The 20,081-nt window shown below is 36.2% G+C and overlaps 1 protein-coding gene across 16 annotated transcripts in view; it reads left to right on the forward strand.

Moving 5' to 3' along the window:
- GTDC1 (glycosyltransferase like domain containing 1) overlaps nt 1-20,081 on the forward strand; it is a 443,212-nt gene that overhangs the window by 36,929 nt on the left and 386,202 nt on the right. For 13 of the 16 annotated variants that reach the window (XM_032356209.1, XM_032356202.1, XM_032356203.1 and 10 more), the window contains one exon: nt 11,583-11,672. The exons of 2 other annotated variants lie outside the window; for them this stretch is intronic. The gene's annotated coding sequence lies outside the window, so the exon portion shown is untranslated. Of the gene's footprint in view, nt 1-10,445; nt 10,467-11,582; nt 11,673-20,081 lie in introns of those variants that run through there. One more of the 16 variants, XM_032356204.1, reaches the window with a different exon arrangement.

A 20,081-nucleotide genomic window follows, 5' to 3' on the forward strand; every position in this document is an offset into this window, starting at 1 on the left:
AATAAAATGACAAGGTTTATCCTTTCAAATTGATAGGATTTAACTGTTACTAAAATCATATTATTCTTCGACTTACAAAAGTCTTATTTGTGTTTCAGTTATATAATTAAAGTAAGTTGTATCTCCCTTTAGACATATCCCAACTTACTGGACGTTTTTATGTGATTTCCATAGTGAGCATATAGATGAGATAGGTGGTTACATAAATTATCTGGGATAAATTTTTTGAATATTATTGGAAAGCTACTCAGAATTATGTCACAATTATTGCTATTATTTTTAATGCTTCTGTTGTAGTACAGTGTACTGACAATGTAGTAGGTAAAACACATAGTTTCATCCGTTGAAGAGTTTACGTTCTAATAAGGAGGAATGACTCATGTTTAACTAACTTGAATGGAGTACATGGTGAAAAAGAGGCCTTAACTAACTGGCAGAAAATTAGCAAGAGATTTGGAAAAAGGTCATTTTAGGCTGAGTACATAATATGAAAAAGGCAGAGGTGTTGCACAGTATATCAGTGAAGAGTCCCTAATGGTCCCATATAAGAACAGATAGCCACAGGCTTCCCCTCTGTGGCTCTTAGTCTAGAAAAGTTGGGTTTGACTCTCTTGTAAAGGTATGCAGATCTTTGTTAGGACTAGACAGCTCTTGAAGATTATGGAAGGTCTCTTAAGTATCAGAACTGAACACATCTTGTGATTTATTTGTAGCAACTCGTGTTTAGTAGATATTACAACCCTCGGGGTTTTGTTTGTTTGTTTTTGTTTTTAAGATTTTATTTTTAAGTAATCCCTATACCCAACATGGGACTCAAACTCACAACCCCCAGATCAGAAGCACATGCTCTACTGACTGAGCTGACCAGGTGCCCCTACAACTCTGATTTTAAAGAAGAGATATACTGAGGCTCAGAGTAGTTAAGTGACTTACCCAAGGTCTCATGACAAGTAATTGTCAGAGCTAGGATTCAAACTAATGTTCTTTTGAATCTACATGCTTCCTCTCTTTTAAGTGGAAGAAAGAGAGTTAGGCTACATCTTAGGAACCTTATCAAGGCAGTTGGTTTCTTGGATTAAGGAGTAATATTAGAGAGGCATGGTAGCTGATTCAGACAAGTAGTAATATGAAATTTGAATTTGGGTTGGTAACAGCAGGAGTGAAAAGGAGAGTTTGTGTGATTAAGTCACAGAATCATTGAGTCTGGATAATTCAGAATGTGTGCATTTAGGAGGTACTCACCTCTGAGTAATGGTGAGAAATAAAATGAGAGAGCCAGAGAATATACAGTTATGTAATCAAAACAAGGAAGTTTTAAAGATGGGATGATGAACAATTTTAAATGCTATGTAGATTTAAAGGTATACGAAGAGGAAGTAAACCTCAGTTGGTGTTTGGTGACCACTGGAAACTCTTTTGAGGGTGACTTTAGCAGATTGGTATGATTAGAAATCAAATAATGAGGGAGTGAGTTTGAAGGCAAGGATGGAGTCAGTGATGTTGACTCCTTTAAGAAAAATTAGTGGAAAAAGTGGAAATGATAACTCAAAGAATTAAGGCAGAGGATTTTAGTTCTTGAGGGAAATGGATGAGTTTGTCAAAGCTACAAAGGCATTGGTCTTAAAAAAGGGGTTGAAGATTAAATTTAGAGAGGGAGTAATTGGTGATTCACAGTCTTAAAGGAGATGGTGGGATTTAACACAGGTGTATAGGCTAAATGGAGAGAAAAAGGAGCTCTTGTGAATTGGGTGGGAGAATAATATGATTTTTCTGCTTATAAATGAGTTACCTATTACAGTTTATGGGAGGAGCTTAGTGACTCATGTTAAATGATCTATAGAAAGTTTATTGAAGAAAAGAGGGGTCATCTGCTAAGTGTTGGTAGGCATTGAGAACTTTGAAGAAGAGAAGACCTGGAGCAATTGCCGTGGTCAAAGAATAAAACAGAATGAGCATTCCCAAAGCAAGAATTTCTAGCCAAGAACTACATATTTTCATTGGCACCAACTGGTATGTGTCTTTTTTTCCCCGCCTCATCAGTGTTCGGTAATGTGGAAGTCAAAAAGGAGATGTTACAAGGTGAATTTGCTCAGTATTAGGGATTGGCCATGGAAGGTTAAGTGAATGACGGTTTCTTGGCTAGCAGTGAGAGTATAATAGACATTTTATTTTATTTTATTTTTTTAAAGATTTTATTTATTTATTTGACAGAGAGAAATTACAAATACACTGAGAGGCAGGCAGGGAGAGAGAGAGAGAAGGAAGCAGGTACCCTGCTGAGCAGAGAGCCCGATGCGGGACTCGATCCCAGGACCCTGAGATCATGACCCGAGCCGAAGGCAGCGGCTTAACCCACTGAGCCACCCAGGCGCCCCATAATAGACATTTTAAATCCCTATTTTTTAGCCTTCCATATGAAAGCCTTCCATATTTGATGCAAATGTATATTCTTAGCAGTGACCGAATAGATAAAGCAGTATTACCACTTCTAAGCTTCAAAACTTTATTCTTCTCATCTTACCTTATTTCCTTTACTTTCCCCTCTAACTGAACTGAAAAATGGAAGCACCTTGATGTAATGGAAGAGTTCTAAATTTAGGAAACACCTGCTTTGTAGGAATGAAACCAAAATTGACCAAAGAAAAAGTAGCCAAATTGGCCTTTATAAAAATGTAAAACTTTGTGCTTCAAAGGACCCTATCAAGAAAGTGAGCAGACAAACAACCCAGCGAGTGGAAGAAAATATTGCAAATCATAATTTCTGATAAGGGACTTGTATCCATAATATATTAAAAACCCCTACAACTCAATGATAGATGACAACCCAAGTAAAAAAGTGGGCAAAGTGTCTGAATAGATGCTTCTGCAAAGAAGATAAATGAATGGTCAGTAACACCATGAAAGTGCTCATTGCCAAGGATAAAAATATTAAGTCATCTATGATCATGGGATGTCTTTCCATTTATTTCTTTTTATCTTTCAACAATATTTAGAAATTATCAGGGGGCAAGTTCAGTATTTCTTTTGCTAAATTTACCCCTAAGTATTTTATTCTTTTTGATGCTATTTTAAAGTTTTTTCTTATCTTCATTTTGGATTGTTCATTGCTACTGTACAGAAATTCAATTGACTTTTGTATATTGGACATGTATCCTGCAAACTTGCCGAACTCACTGATTAGTTCTGATAGTTTTTAGTGAATCCCTTAGGAATTTCTCTATATACGATTTAATGCAAAGAGATAGTTTTACTTTTTCTTTTCCCTTCTAGATGCCTTTTATATCTTTTTCTTGCCAACTGTTCTGACTAGAACCTCTAACACAATGTTGAAGTGCTGAGAGTGGATGTCCTTGTCTTATTCCTGATCTTAGGGGAAAATCTTCTAGTTTTTTTACCATTATGTGTGATGTTAACTGTGGGTTTTTCCTGGGTTCTCTTTGTCAGGTTGAGGAAATTGTCTCCTATTCTTGGTTCCTTATTTTTTTTTTTTTAAGATTTTATTCATTTATTTGAGAGATAGTGTGTGCAGATGGGAGAAGGGGCAGAGGGAGAGGGAGAAGCAGACTCCCTACTGAGCAGGGAGCCCAGTGCAGGGCTTGATCCCAGGACCCTGGGATCATGACCTGAGCTGAAGGCAGATGCTTAACTGATTGAGCCACCCAGGCACCTGATAGTTTATTTATTTTAGTAATCTTTACATCCAATATGGGGCTTAAATTTACTACCTTGAGATCAAGAGTTGCGTGTTCTTCCTAATGAGCCAGCTGGGGCCCCTGGGCTATGCATTTTTAGATATCTTTTATTTGGTTTTAGTGTCAAGGTAGTAATACTCTCATGGAAATAGTTCAGGAATATTTTATCCTATTCTGTTTTTGGGAAGGGTTTTTTAAGATTTAGTGTTTATTCTTTTAAATGTTTGGTAAAATTCACCAGTGAAGGTAAATACTGGGTTTTTATTGATGGGAAGTCTTTTGATTAAAAATTCAACAAGTTTACTTGTTATATGTCCATTCATATGTTTTATTTCTTCTTGAGTTTCAGTAATTTTTGGGATTTGTTCGTCTTATTAGATTATATAATTTGTTTGCATACATTTGTTAATAGTATTTCCTTATATCTTCTGCAGTTCTCTAAGATCAGTAATGATGTCCCCTCTTGTCTCTTTTTTTTCTTGATCAGTCTAGCTAAAAGTTTGTTAATTTTGTTGATATTTTCAAAGAACCAACTTTTGGTTTTGTTACTTTTCTTTATTGTTTTTCCATTTTTTATTTTATTAGTTTCTGGTCTAATCTTTATTATTCCATTTCCTCTGCTTGGATTTAATTTGCTCTTCTTCCTCTAGTTTATTAAGGTTATTTACTAGCATCTTTTTTATTTTAGGCATTTATAGCTGTAAATTGTCATATGAGCACTTCTCTAGCTGTATCCCATAAGTTTTGGTATGTTGTGTTTTCATTTTTATTCAGCTCAAAGTATTTCCTAACTTCCCTTTTGATTTCTTTTTTGACCTATTGGTTATTTAGAAGTGTGTTATTTAATTTCTACATCTTTGTTAAGTTCCCAAATTTCCTTCCATTGTTGATTCTAATTTAATTTTATTGTGGTTAGAGAACATGCTTTGTATGATTTCAGTCCTTGTTTTTATGGCCTAACATATGGTCTATCCCAGAGAATGTTCTGCTGTTGCTGGGTGTAGTGTTCTGTTGATGTCTGTTAAGTGAAGTTGGTGTATAGACTTGTTCAGGTCTTCTGTTTCTTTCTCATCTTCTGTGAATTTTCCTAGTTGTTTCTTTCAGTAATGGTGTTGAAGGTGAGGTTCTTGACTATTACTGTTGAAGTATGTATTTCTCCCTTCAATTCTGTCATGTAGCTGAGGATGGTTTTATTTTGTGCATGTGTGCTTATAATTGTTGTGTTTTCCTGAGAGGACATTTTTGTCCTTATAAAATGCCCTTCTTCGTATTTGGTCATAGTTTTTGTCTTACTGTTTATTTTGTCTGATGATAGTATAGCTAATCCAGATCTTTTTTGGCTATGTTGGAATGGTACATATTTTTTTCACCATACTTTTACTTTCAACTTATTGTGTCTTTGAATATAAAGTATGTTTTATAGATAGCATGTAGTCAGACCATGTTTTCTTATTTATTCTGCCAATCTGTACCTTTTGGTTTCAATGTTTAGTCCATTAACCTTTAGTGTAATTACTGATCAAATAGGATTAATATCTGTCATTTTGCTGAATGTATTATAATGTTTTTTGCTTTTTTTGGTTATCTGTTACTCTGTTACTTCCTTCTTTTGTGTTAAATAGCTATTTTCTAGTGTGCCATTTTAATTCCCTTGTTTCTTTTATTATAATTTTGTTCTTAGGAGTTATTGTTACATGTATGCATTCTCATTTCTGTACTTAGCGATTCCAGCAGCACTTTGAGCTTGAATTTCTTACATGGTTTTCATGGGGAAAAATACCCGGAATCTGGCCAATCAGTGGTCAAGAAATTTGTGTGAGAATTTTTTTTCTTGGAAAACAATTATATTTTCTTGTATAATTTGAATCTTCTGTTATTCAAGTTTGTAGCTGAGCATCTGTTACCTTTCGTCCTTCCTCTTTTGTTTTCTTCTTACCTATATTCCTCTTTCTAATTCATTCAACAAACATTTTGAATGTATGTACTCTGCTGGGGGCTTGGGATATAGTAATGTATAAAACAGATGGTCTCTTTCCTAATTTTAAAGTCTAAAGTAGATTTCACTAACCCAAATTCTTTCAGGAACATTGGAATATCTGGGATTTCACAGGGCATGGTGGGAATGGTAGCCAATTCCAAGGGTATTTCGGTTCAAATTAAGACACAAAAGATCTGAAGGTCAAGGATGGCCTCTTTTTTAATGCAAAAATTCTCTGTAGTAGGAGTTGTTGCAGATTATTTAGCCAGCTATCACTTGTCATTTCCTTTTTTAGGTTTGTATAATTTAGTTTACCCAATCAATCTTGAAAACATGCCCCAGTAACCAATGTGCCTTAGAATTTTGAGTATTTCCAACTGTTTCATTCATATTAAGTCATACCAGCCCTTAAAACTTATTAGACTCCATAATGTTTTATGCAACAGAGAGTAACTATAAAGATAGAGTCAGCTTAAAATATCACTTAAAAGCGTATAGATATCTTTAAACCTTCCTCCTGGTTTCATTGTTCTTTATAGTTTTATAGACAGATCGTGGCTTCTTTTATGTAGTTTTTTTCCTCAAAAGGAAGAGGGATAACATAAACTTTTATATTCATATTCTTTTATTTAATTTGAAGTTTATGTATTTGAATAATATTTCCATCAAAAGATTGGCTATAAGTTGTTTTGGCAGTGAACTCTGTATGTGACATATATTTTAGCAACTCATCTGTTGTGCGTATACCATATATTCAAAAAGTTAATGAAGAAGAATAGAAGAATTTTGCTTTTTCCAGTGATGGCAATGATAGTTTTTCCTATAGTATGTGGGTCTGAATAAGGCATTATGGGGAGGTTGGAGCTATGAGAGAAGAAATATAGATTTAGTAGGAAGAAGAAGTTTATTTGATATACTATCAGAAAAGTTCTTATGCTAAAGAACAAGAAAATTATGCTTAGAAGACAAAAACTTTTTTTTTTTTTTTTGGTACTCATTTTCTTGCAATTTGTGTTTGATTACCAGCTTGATATATTTTCTCATCAAGGAATATATATTGGCCAAATCATTTGATCCTTAATGTCTGCAAATGATGGACTTTGGTTAACTTTTAATGTGATGTTTGACCTGCCATCCTAAAACTCCTTCCCAAAACCTATGTAACAAACTGATTTCACTGTTTCTGTTCTATTTGCATTTAATTGGCTTTATGCAAACCTCATCATTGAAGTATTTTCTAGCTGGAAAATTATATTTATATGGAACAGAAAATTTATTTACTTCCTTCCACTTAGTCGATGAGAACTTGCATCTGAAGCTATATAAAAAAGTAAAGTCAAAGCAGTCAATAAACAGTACACTGGCCAAAACTGGTAGACAAATCTACAGATTATGGAACATCTGCATTAGATGTATGGTGTCTTATAATTCTTTTTTCCCTCGCCACTTCAATCTGTGTGTTAATTTTTCCCAATAATTTTACTGTGCATTCTCTATCCATTAAATTATTTTGTGTACTCTCAGGAGCATTGGTAATTGGTAATAACTTTCTATGAGTATATTTTGTGGTATAAGCCAAAACATGGCTGTCATGACTTTGTGTTTTAGAGGGGTTTTGACGTCCTTGCTTAGAACTTCCCCCCCCCGAAAGCCTTTAAGGAGATACTAACTTTTAAGATGATAACTTTATTGCAACAAGGTATGCAGCTTGACTCCAAAAGGAGAATCAAGCAGACCTGAAAGTTCAAGTCTTGAGAGACCAATCAGAAGTCAAAAGAGCTATGGTCTGTGGTTCAGCTAATTCAGAAAGAGGGTAATTACAGAAAGTTATCATATAAGTTTGCATGGAATAGTTACTAAACTCTTTAACTTGTGAATACAGCCCCAAACATCTGTTTTAGCGACCTCTTGCTGCTTTACAAATCACTGTTAAACTTACTGGCTTAAAATATTTATTTTGCTCAGGAATCTGTGATTTGGAAAGGTTCACTTGACATAGTTAATCTTTGCTACATTTTGTGTCAATTGTGTGGCTCCAAAGGGAGAGCGATTTAGAATCATCTGAAGGCTTGCGCAGGCACATGTTTGGTGTTTGATGCTGCCTGTTAGTTGAGATAACAAGTGGAGGTCTTGGTCAGAACACCTATAGGTGGCCTTTCCATGTTGCCTGGGTTTCCTCACAGTGTGGTGGCTGGGTTGTAAGGGAGGAGGAAGAGAAGGAAAGGAGAGGGAGAGAGTGAGTGAAAAAGGGGTTCGTGGAGAGACAGAGACCAGATGAACCTATGTCTCTATTGGCTTTGATAGCTTTTAGAAGTCACATGGTATTATTTCCAATACATTTTGTTCTTTGGTATAAAACCCTGCTCAGTCAAAGCTGGAAGGGATACTGTCTCCATTTCTGGGTAATGCGAGTGGCCAGCTCCTGGAAGGTCACATGGATTGGAAATATTGCTGTGGCCATTTATGAAAATATCAGTTTGCTTGATTACCTGTATTCTCTTATCCATGACCTCAGACTAAGTGATTTTTTTGAGTGAGGTACCAGTATTCAATAGTATATATAGAAGGCAGAAAATAAGGACACAGATTGAAATGCTTTCCTGTGATTAATAGCCAGCTCCTTTATAGTTTGTTTTTGGTTTTCTTTCTGGGATGCTGTCCTTGTTTGTCCTTAGGAGGCAGGGCTGAAGTTAGTTGCAAAGTGCAGGATTTTATGTTATGCCAGCTTTTTGAAAGGTGCTGTGATGTAATGCATCGGACTGACCAGTGTTCAAGTCTCAGTTCCTTTACTTACTAGTCTTGTGACATTAGGACAGTTACTTAGCCTCTCTGAGTTCACACCTTTACAAAGTCAAGGTGATGATAACCTTCCATTGAGAGGTGGTTTGTAAAATAGAGAAATATTATATGTAAAGGGATGGGGGTCCTGGGGTTTCAGATATTATCTGAGGCAAATTGATGAAAATGTGTGATTTAGAATTATGATCTTTGATTATGACCAGAATGATGGATTAAGAAACCAGTTTAGAGTATGTAGATACTTCAAAGCTAGGACCTATGTTGGTGCCTGTGACTGGAAGCAATTCCAATCAAGGAAAACCTGTGAAGGAATTTGGGAAGAATGTTATCTCCATTTTGAAGGGTATATTATTCTTTATAAGCTATTCATCAACTTTTTGCTGAAATGAATGTTTCAAATTTATTAAAATAACATTTAATTAAGGTATTTTATTGAATGCCCTAATACCTTTGTTTGAAATGTTTTATATTTAGTGAAAATTGTTACTTTTTTTTTAATTTTTCTAATTGTAAAAGTAGTAAAAAAGCAGCTGAGGAAATAACTTGCCTATGATATCATTATCCAGAGGCAGGCTGTTCATATTTGACATATTTCCTTTCATTAAAATTTTCTTTTTTAAGTATAGTCTCCACACCCAACATGGGGCTTGAACTCATGACCCTGAGATCAAGAGTTGCATGCTCTACTGACTGAGCCAGCCAGGTGCCCCTCATTTTTTTCCTTTGAAATTTTATAGTTTTCCATAGTTAAGAACATGGAATTTATGATTTTATAATCTTTCTTTGTAATTTAATTTTATATCATAATTATTCCCCATAAATCATTATAATTGCATCTATCATATGGCTGTATCATAATTGATTTAGTTTTTTTGTAATTTTTTTCTGAAGTATAAATAATATTGTGATGCATATATATGTGAAAGTCTATTTTCATTATTTTGATTTTTTTTTCCTGTAGGATATATTACTAGAAAGAAAATTACTGGAGCAAAGGGTATCAGTATTTTTAAGGTCCTTGATATATATGTTGACATTGCTTTTCAGAGGCGCCTTGCTGGCTCAGTTGGTAGAGCCTGCTGCTCTTGGTCTTGGGGTTGTAGGTGTGAGCCCCATGGGGAGTGTAGAGATTACTTAAAAATAAAATCTTTAAAAAAATAACTTTCTATAAAGTTTTACCATTTTATATTTCCACTGACATGAGAATAGCAGTACTGATCATTTTATAAATAAAGTTGGTGAATTTGATAGTTAAAAGGTATCATTTATAAAATTTGTATTTTTCATTTTAATTTGCATAGATTTTCTATATGTTAGGGATATAACCTTTTCATATTATTTTATCTAGGTTTGGAGAAATTTAACATTCATTATATTTCATTTGTGTTCCTCTAAATAGCTTAAGATTTATTCTTATCACTTCATACAAAAGACATTCGAATTAACCTAAATGATAGTTACTATTTTTTCCATAGTAATTCTTACTTTTTGTATTCTTAATTTACACAGTATCTTATTTTTAGCACATGTTGTTCATTTAAGGTCGATTTGTAGCCCTTTACTCTTTTTTTTTTTCCAAGATCACTTTTTAAAAATTTTATAGATTTATTTATTCAAGAGAGAGTGAGAGAGAGAGTCCTAAGCAGACTCTGTGCTCTTTTTTGCCCAAATTACGTTTTTGGACTCATGTTGGTTTAGACAGATATTGTAGTTCAGTCACTTTCAGAATGTGGTCTTCAACCAGCAACTTTAAAGTAGATTTGTAGATTTAAAGTAGATTTGTACCCATTTACTCTTAAGAGTACTCTTGCACTCGTGCACTTCTTCTTCCTCTTCTTTTTTAAAGATTTATTTATTTGAGAGAGAGAGGAGAGGAAGGAGAGAGAGAGTTGTAAGCAGGCTCCATGCAGACCCTGAAGTGGGGCTCAATCTCATGACCCTGAGATCAGGACCTGAGCTGAAACCGAGTTGGATGCTTAACTGACTGCACTACCCAGGTGCTCCTCAAAATCACTTTTTCATAAAATTTTCTCAATTAGAGATTTTCAGGAACATTGGAAATTTTTTTCATTCATCCTATATATATCTGTTTAGTCTTTTAAATTATGCTTGTTAAACTTCAGATAACTTCATATATTGGCTATTGTGAACGGATATTTTTCACAAGTAGATTTGTTTTTCTCACTGGCAAATTTTCTAAATTCTAATTGAGTGTTTTAGGAGATTGTGGGTGATACCAAAGTTAATCAGATTATTTGAAAGTTAAGATTCTTATCTTTCCCTTAAAAATTTTTTCAAGTGTTAATTTACAGAAAAGTACAAAAAGTAAAGAGGAAATTACAGTGTAGCTCTCTTGCAGCTCATCTAAATCTGAACTTTTTTGCCATGTTTACTTCAATTTTTTACTTTTTAATTATTTGAGAACTAAAATTTTATAGACAGAGGGAGGTGAGGCCTTTTCTCTGGTGGTAATTCCTGGTTCTGTTCTTTCCCCACCTCCAGAGGTTGCAAGTATTTTGAATTGGGTGTTTCCATTGTCACGCTTGTTTTTATGCTTTTATTTAATACATATGTATATATGTCAAAAACCTTACATAAATGATAACTATACCTGTCCTTTTTCATTTTTCTCTTTTTTGCCTAAATTTTTAGACTCATGTTGGTTCAGCAGATGTTGCTGTAGTTCAGTCGTGCTCAGAATGTTGTCCCCCACCAGCAGCTTGAGCTTCACTTGGGAACTTGTTAGAGATACAAAATTCTTAGGCCAGGACCGGATACATTTGTGCAGTCCAGTGCAAAATGAAAATGCTGGGCCCCTTGTTCAAAAACTATTAATAACTTGCAAATAGCAGCAGCGGAGCATTAAATCAAGAGTGAGGACCCTTGTAAGCATGTTCATGCACCCATGAAGCTAGCCCTGTTTCAGGCGTTATTCCAGACCTGCTGAACCAGAAACTCTGAGAATAGGGCCCAGCAGCCTATGTTTTAACAGGCCTTCCAGGTGATGTTATAGATATTTAAGTTTGAGACCATTTGTATTAGTTTTTCAGGGCTGCCTTAACAAAATACTATGGACTGAGTGGCTTAACTGACAGAAATTTATTTTCTTACAGTTCTTGGGGCTGGAGATTCAAGGTGAAGGTGTCAGCAGATTTACTTTATTCTGAGATCTCCTTGGCTTGCAGATGATCACCTTTCTGCTGGTAACTTTATATGCTTTGTCCTCTCGTGGTGTGTGGGTGGACATCTCTTATGTCTCTGTGTGTCTGAATTCCCTCTTTAAGGAGATTAGTCCTGTTGGCTTAGAATCCACCCTAATAGTTTTGTTCTAATTTAATGACTTCTTTAAAGGCCCTATATCCAAATATAGTCACATTCTGAGATACTGTGGGTGAAGGCTTCTAGGTCCGAATTTTGGGGGAACACAGTTCTTCCCCATAGCACCACTGCTATAGGTCAGTGAGTTTTAGGACTATTATATTTGGTTGTATGATTATGTCCTTATTTCTCTCTTTTATGCTGTTAATAGAACTTTAGATTATTTTCCATTTATGTCAATTCTACTCTATATCAGTTTCTTTTGATGTATAGTTCCTTTTTTTGGTTTTTATTTATTTTTGATATGATATCTTTGTAGACTTCAAGAGTCTGATGTCAATTGAATTAAAACGAACAAAACAAAATCATGTACTACCCTTTGTTTAATGGAGGGCTGTAATCTATAAGCTGTTAATTTTGCTGGCATGTTATTTTAAATGGTGGTGGATTTGTTTTATGAGACTGGATTTTCCATGTCGTCCAGCACATGTGGTTTTGGACTGTATTTTGAGTTAACTACACAAGCTACTATTTCCATATATGGGTGTGTTTCTCATAATGATACTAAATAAATAAGTTCCTTTCTCTGTTTGTAAATAAAAGAGAACAGTGACTCTATCATTGTATATGTACTGTCTTGGGTTTTCATGACCTTTTGCAGCTCATTTTTATCATCTGGGAATGTACCGAAGTCCCATTGTTGTTAACTGCTTATGCTGCTAAGAGTAATAATGTGTTTTTTTTTTTTTTTTTGCGGGGGGGAGGGGGGAATACTTGTTAATGTAATTTTACTGAAACTTAGGCTTACTTTTTATCAAAAGGTAAAGTTTTGTACCAGGCTAGGGCAACATTTTTTTCTTTGTATAAGATTTCCACATATTTGTTATGTAATCTATAATTTTATTCCTTTTATCCAAATTTAATTCCCTTCCTTCCACCACCGCACCCCACCTCATAACTTGTAACAAATGCATATTATATGTGTTGCTGATAGTTTTGAGAGTCTGCTGGATTCATTGAGGATCCATCAATCATCTGGATATAGACCAGACAGTCTCCCCAGTAGCTTCTACCCTGCTAAACCTTTGGCTGTTTTCCATCTTGTTAATTATATCTCCATTATGAAGGCATGCTATACCAAAAAGGAGATATATACCATCTTGCTAATTTTTACTAGTTCCTTTTTGCTGGCTGAACCTGGTATAGAAGAAGTTGTTTTAGGGCTTATATTGAAAACTACAGGACATTAATGAAAGAAGAAGTTGAAAAAGACACAACAAATGGAAATGTATTCCATGTTCATGGGTTGGGAGAATTAATATTGTTAAAATGTCCATACTACCCCAAGCAATATATACATTCAGTGCAATCCCTGTCAAAATTCTGATGGCATTTTTCACAGAAATAGAACAAACAATAATTGACTCTCTATGTTATAGGTAAGGCTTCCAGTTAATAGTAGGCTACTAGTAGTTAAGTTTTGGGGGAGTCAAAAGTTTTAGGAAGATTTTTGACTGCTTTGGTGGTCAGCAGTTCTACCCCTTATATTGTTCAAGAGTCTTCTGTACACTATGATCTAGGAACTCCACTTCTGGGTATATATCCAAGGGAAACAAAAACACTAACTTGAAAGAATATTATGCACCCCCATTTTTATTGAATTATTATTTACAGTAGCCAGGACATGAAAACAACTTGGATATCCATTCATGGAGGATGGATAAAGAAGTTGTGATACACACACACATACACACACACACACACGTGTGCACACAGAGTGAGTAAATAGAATATTATTCAACCATAAAAAGAACAAAATCTTGCCATTTGCCTCAAAGTGGATGGATCTCAAGGGAATTGCATTATAAGTCAGACGAGAAAGAAAAATACTGTATAATTTCTCTTATATATGGAATGTATCCTTCTGTCTGTCTTTCTACAAACAAAACCAGGCTCATAGATACAGAGAACAGATTTATGGTTGCCAGAGGCATGGGGTGGGGGAGGGGGAAGTGGTAGGAGAAATGGCCAAACTCTTATTGTTTTGTTCTATTTTATTTTATTTTTTCTATTTAATTCATTTTCCTTTTAAAAATTTTTCATAAATTTTAATAAATAGCAGTGTTTTAGCATGATAATTGAGACTAATGTGGTCTGGTGGCATTACCACTTCTTAACTTTGTAAATTGTCAGGACTCACCTCAGACCTGTTGAATCAGATGCCTTGCCAGTGATTTCCTTGCTTTCATACGGTTCTCTTAGTAGTTCTAAGATAAGTTCTCTTTCATATGGTTCTCTTAATGTAGTGTGTATAATTTCTGACAGTATGCTAGAGTTGATAGAGCAAGTCTTAGTGCATGTCTGTGGTGGGGAGGTGAAGTGAAGGGTGGGCTAAGCTTAGAAGAGTGTGAAAAAGGGGGTTTAAGCCCTTAACTTTTACTGGCAAATGTATAGTGACCCTCAGGGATGGACTCTTCATTCTTATTTTTTCCTTTGTGTCTTTTCACTCAGTGTCAGCACGATGCTGCTGAGTTTGTGCATGCTCTTGGTGTGCATTTGTTGTCCCTAATTTCAAAGTGAAATGAATGATTTGTTGAATGTTTACCCATGTAAGGCCTGTGTTTGGCTCTTTAGAGATAAAGGAAATGCAAGTTGTCCTCACCCATATGCTTGGGCTTCATAGACCTGGATTCAAATTCTGGCTCTGAATTTGACTTGTAGTGTAGTCTTTGGTAGAGTTCTTAATCTCTCGACGTCTCATTTTCTTCCGTTGTAAAATGAAGGTAACACCTACTGTGCATTTCTTACTGGGATGTTCAGGGGATTAAATGAAGTAATGTATATGTGTTTAAACATAATAGGCACTCAGTACATGGTAGCTGGTTGCTATTATCGTTATAATCATCATCATCTAGTTTTTTTCTGTATTTGAACATCACACTGGACTCTACAGGGCATGCTATATTAATGGTCTAGGTGACACTTTTCAGGAATTGCTTTCCTGGCTTTGTGATGATTCCATCACGGTGGATAATTTAATTAGCCCTTGCCTGCTGAGTACTGTGGCTGTGGCAGTCAGTAAGAGAAATGTGGTATACAAAGATCCAGGACTTTGGAGTCGAGCAGATCTTGATCTGTCATTACTCCAGCAGTCACTTGCTGTGCACCTTGGGCAAGATGCTTAACTTTTCTTTCTCTATTTTCTCATCACCGAGGAAGCCTTATTGTGAATGGGGTTGGGTGAATGTTGTTATTGTGGCAGTATTGTGGCAAAATTGAGGATGTATGTAAAGCACTTGGCTCATAGTAGTCACAGAATAATTTTTGCAACAAGCCTTCACCTAATCCACTTTACTCATCACAGAGTTTCATCGTCTGTCTTATCTTACGTATGTTGAGTTTTCTTCCGCTTTTTACTCTTAGAGACCTAGGGGTTAGAACAAAAGGATAAGCCTCTAGCTGGAAAAGGAGTAAGTTAACAAAACCAAGTTTATCAAAAGATTCTTCATTCCTATGCCTAAATATAGATTTTTTTTGTTGTGTTTATGAAAATCATATTTTTTACTGTAATAAAAGATAACATAAAATTTTACCATTAAGTATATTCTTATTGTACATTCATATTGTTATATAATCATAGGCCTATATTTTAAAGCCTAATTTTGATATTGTATTTGAAATTTCTCTCTCTCTCTCTCTCCTTTTTTTTTTTTTTTGGCCCATATGTTGGAAAGGACTCTTCGTAGCAAACAACAGAAAGCATTAAAACTGGTTTAAGCATCAGGGGATTTATTAAGTTGTAATAGATAGTTTGTAGAATCTTAGAGGGAATGAAGAATAGACTTTGGGCTGAGCTTCTAGGAATAATTCCTGGAAGCACATTTTTTGCGTGGCTTGCTAAAGGAGCCGTAGCTGTCTGATCTCAGAACCACATTGCCCTTCTGGTGGGAGGAATTTGGAAGCTTGTGAATGAGGAGTCTTGGCTTTTGTTGCTGCCTCCTAAAGAGTCACTGTCTCACCCATCATCATTGCTGGATGAGCTGATATGCCTGTGCTCAGTTGCTCCTTCTTGTTTTCTTTATTTTTCTGGTCTCCTCAGAGTGTCCCTGCCTGGGAAGGCGAGGACACATGCACATCTCAGGTTGCAAGAGAGTCTGGCAAACGGGCCCTTTAGCTTTCTGGCCACTATTGTGTCATTAAGACATATCAGAATGGGGTTGCATGAGTGTTAAAAATGAATCTGCTGTATTTGCCATAGCTCTTTCAGAAAGGAAAAGGCTAGGGGACATATCCATTGAGCACCTTTGTTTTCTTTAATTATAGTTTCAGGAGGGGAAGTAAAAATGTCAGTCCAGCAGTGTTGATATAGGATAAGTTCTATATTGCAAAAAATTTATATTTTGTGGGGGAAGCCCAATTTTTAAAACATTGTAAAACTCTAAATGGACCCTGTGTTTATCTAGCTGATGGTAATAAATAAATTTCTTTTTTAGAATGTTGTGTCACTCTTTTTTAACTTCATGTTTTGGCATTAGAGTATATGGGTAAAACATTCCTTCTAACCTACTATGTTTGCTCATTTTTGCCAATTGTAAAAAGTATCCATTCTTGTGGAAATGGTGTCTTTAAGCCATGCAAAAATTTTTTATTGTAAATAATTTGGACACATTCGTGGTGGGGGCAGAGTTGGGGCGGTAGTGGAGAGGAGATAAAGTTATCCATAAAATATAGTGTCCAATTTGAAGATTATTCACAGTTTAAACTGTTATCTAGACTGGTGCTGTCCAATAGAAATAGAATGCAAGCATGTTTACAATTTTAAATTTTTTAGTAGAAATAATATAACAAAGTAAAAAAGAATAGGTAAAATTAACTTTAACAACATGTTTTGCTTAACTCAATATATCCGAAACATTTAAACGTGTGACACTATTTGCATCTCATGTGTGCAATAGTTGGTATCATATTGGACAGCACAGGTCTATACTGCCTAACTTATTTCATACTAGAATTTTTCTGCCTGAGAAGTACTGAAGTATACCATAAGCATGTTTGTAAAGCATCCTCAGTGTGTGCTGTGTCCTGATAATGCTTTATTACTTATACTGTTTTATAAGAGTATGATTGTAAAGCAGTGCTTCTTCCCAAATTGCAAGTGTTGGTGGCTTGCTGTATTTTATGAAAGATGTGTAGTTTTTGAACTATCATAGTAGAGGAATATGGAACATGATACTGAAGTATGCCATTACCAGGCCTGGGTTTTCCCTGAAAAAGTAGTGTCTAAGCTTTTGATTATTAAAATTTTTAAAGCACATACAATATAAATATTTTATTACCTATGAAAAATGTACACGTATGACTGTACTAATACATTATGTAAATTATGAAATTAAAATATTGAAAAAAGAGATTCGATAAAAATAAATTTAAAACTGTAATATTTTGAGGCACCTAGGTGCCTCATTAAGTGTTTGCTCAGGTCATGATCCCAGGGTCCTGGGATCAAGCCCCACTCTGGGCTTCCTGCCCGGCGGGAAATCTGCTTGTGTTCCCTCTTGCTGTGTCTCTTTCTGTCGAATAAATAAATAAAATCTTAAAAAAAAAAACCTGTAATATTTTTTCATGAACCACAGATAATTGGCTTGAATAGTCAGTCACCTTTTGGAGACGCTGCTCTCTAAATCCTGTGGTGTATTGGCTCTCAAACTTGATTGATCACCAGAACCCTCTGGGGACTTATATAATTAAAAAAAATAAGAACAACAGTGAAAAAAAGGTGTGTCTTTAGGTGTTACTTTAGACACACAGAAACAAAATTTATATGCGTGTGTGTGTATGTATGGAGTATATGTGGAATCTGTATTTAATTTTTTAAATATAGGAGTCCTTGTTATAGATGGCAGGGAATCTTCCTTTTTCTTTTTTTTAAAGTAAGCTCCACTCCCATGATGGGGCTTGAATTCACGACCCCAGGATCATGAGTCTCTCGCTCTACCCACTAAGACAGCCAGACGCCCCTATAGCAGGGATACTTAATTTGGGATTCATGGGGCATTCTCTGAAATTATATACCCTATGAAAATGCAATTAGGCCTGTAGTTTTTCTTAGAACCCCAGATGATCTTGGGCCCAGGTAAAATGTTATTTACAGCTAGCCAAGGCTGCTTTGGATATGTGGGTCAGAGAAGATTGTTGAGCTGGAGAGGTCAGGTTGGGTCCCTTCAGGATTAAGATTACCTGTGAACAGAAGATGGCGGAGAAGTAGCAGGCTGAGACTGCTTCAGCTAGCCGGAGATCAGCTAGATAGCTTATCTTAAGATTGCAAACACCTGCAAATCCATCGGCAGATCGAAGAGAAGAAGAACAGCAATTCTGGAAACAGAAAAACAACCACTTTCTGAAAGGTAGGACCGGCGGAGAAGTGAATCCAAAGCGACGGGAAGATAGACCCCGGGGGGAGGGGCCGGCTCCCGGCAAGCGGCAGAGCAACGGCGCACAAAATCAGGACTTTTAAAAGTCTGTTCCGCTGAGGGACATCGCTCCAGAGGCTAAACCGGGGCGAAGCCCACGCGGGTTCAGCGTGGCCTCAGGTCCCGCAGGGTCACAGAAGGATCAGGGGTGTCTGAGTGTCGCAGAGCTTGCGGGTATTGGAACGGGAAAGCCAGCTACAGAGACAGAGCCGACAGTAAGCTCACAGCTCGGTGTTACCTTGAACCGGTCGCAGGCTCGGAGAGCTCGGAGCGCGGCCGGAGGTCAGGCAGACGGGAGTAACTGGGCGCTGTTCTCTGAGGGCGCACTGAGGAGTGCGGCCCTGGGCTCTCGGCTCCTCCGGGCCGGAGACCAGGAGGCCGCCATTTGTATTCCCGTCCTCCGGAACTCTACGGAAAGCGCTCAGGGAACAAAAGCTCCTGAAAGCAAACCCGAGCGGATTACTCACCCCGGGCCCGGGTAAGGGCGGTGTAATTCCGCCTGGGGCAAAGACACTTGAGAATCACTACAACAGGCCTCTCCCCCAGAAGATCAACAAGAAATCCAGCCGAGACCAAGTTCACCTACCAAGGAGTGCGGTTTCAATACCAAGGAGAGCAGCAGAATTCCAGAGGAGGAGAAAGCCAAGCACGGAACTCATGGCTTTTTCCCTGTGATTTTTTTTAGTCTTGCAGTTAATTTAATTTTTTTCTTTTTCATTTTTTGTTTTTTTTTTTTTTTTTTCTCACCTTCGGGTAAAAATTTTTTTTTTAATTTTTTTTTTTTAACTGTTACCTTTTTCTTATTTAACGATTTTTACTAGTTTATCTAATATATATATTTTTTCTTTTTTACATTTTTCTTAGGTGTTTTCCTTTTTTTTTTTTTTAATTCTTTTCTTTTCTTTTTTTTTTTTCTTTCTTCTTTTTTTTTCTTTCTTCCTTTTTGAACCTCTTTTTATCCCCTTTCTCCCCCCTCACGATTTTGGATCTCTTCTAATTTGGTTAAAGCATTTTTTCCTGGGGTTGTTGCCACCCTTTTAGTATTTTACTTGCCCCTTCATATACTCTTATCTGGACAAAATGACAAGACGGAAAAATTCAACACAAAAAAAAGAACAAGAGGCAGTACCGAAGGCTAGGGACCTAATCAATACAGACATTGGTAATATGTCAGATCTAGAGTTCAGAATGACAATTCTCAAGGTTCTAGCCGGGCTCGAAAAAGGCATGGAAGATATTAGAGAAACCCTCTCGAGAGATATAAAAGCCCTTTCTGGAGAAATAAAAGAACTAAAATCTAACCAAGTTGAAATAAAAAAAGCTATTAATGAAGTGCAATCAAAAATGGAGGCTCTCACTGCTAGGATAAATGAGGCAGAAGAAAGAATTAGTGATATAGAAGACCAAATGACAGAGAATAAAGAAGCTGAGCAAAAGAGGGACAAACAGCTACTGGACCACGAGGGGAGAATTCGAGAGATAAGTGACACCATAAGACGAAACAACATTAGAATAATTGGGATTCCAGAAGAAGAAGAAAGAGAGAGGGGAGCAGAAGGTATACTGGAGAGAATTATTGGGGAGAATTTCCCCAATATGGCAAAGGGAACGAGCATCAAAATTCAGGAGGTTCAGAGAACGCCCCTCAAAATCAATAGGAATAGGCCCACACCCCGTCACCTAATAGTAAAATTTACAAGTCTCAGTGACAAAGAGAAAATCCTGAAAGCAGCCCGGGAAAAGAAGTCTGTAACATACAATGGTAAAAATATTAGATTGGCAGCTGACTTATCCACAGAGACCTGGCAGGCCAGAAAGAGCTGG

This window comes from Mustela erminea, chromosome 8 (assembly GCF_009829155.1).
Source record: "Mustela erminea isolate mMusErm1 chromosome 8, mMusErm1.Pri, whole genome shotgun sequence".
Lineage (NCBI taxonomy): Eukaryota > Metazoa > Chordata > Mammalia > Carnivora > Mustelidae > Mustela > Mustela erminea.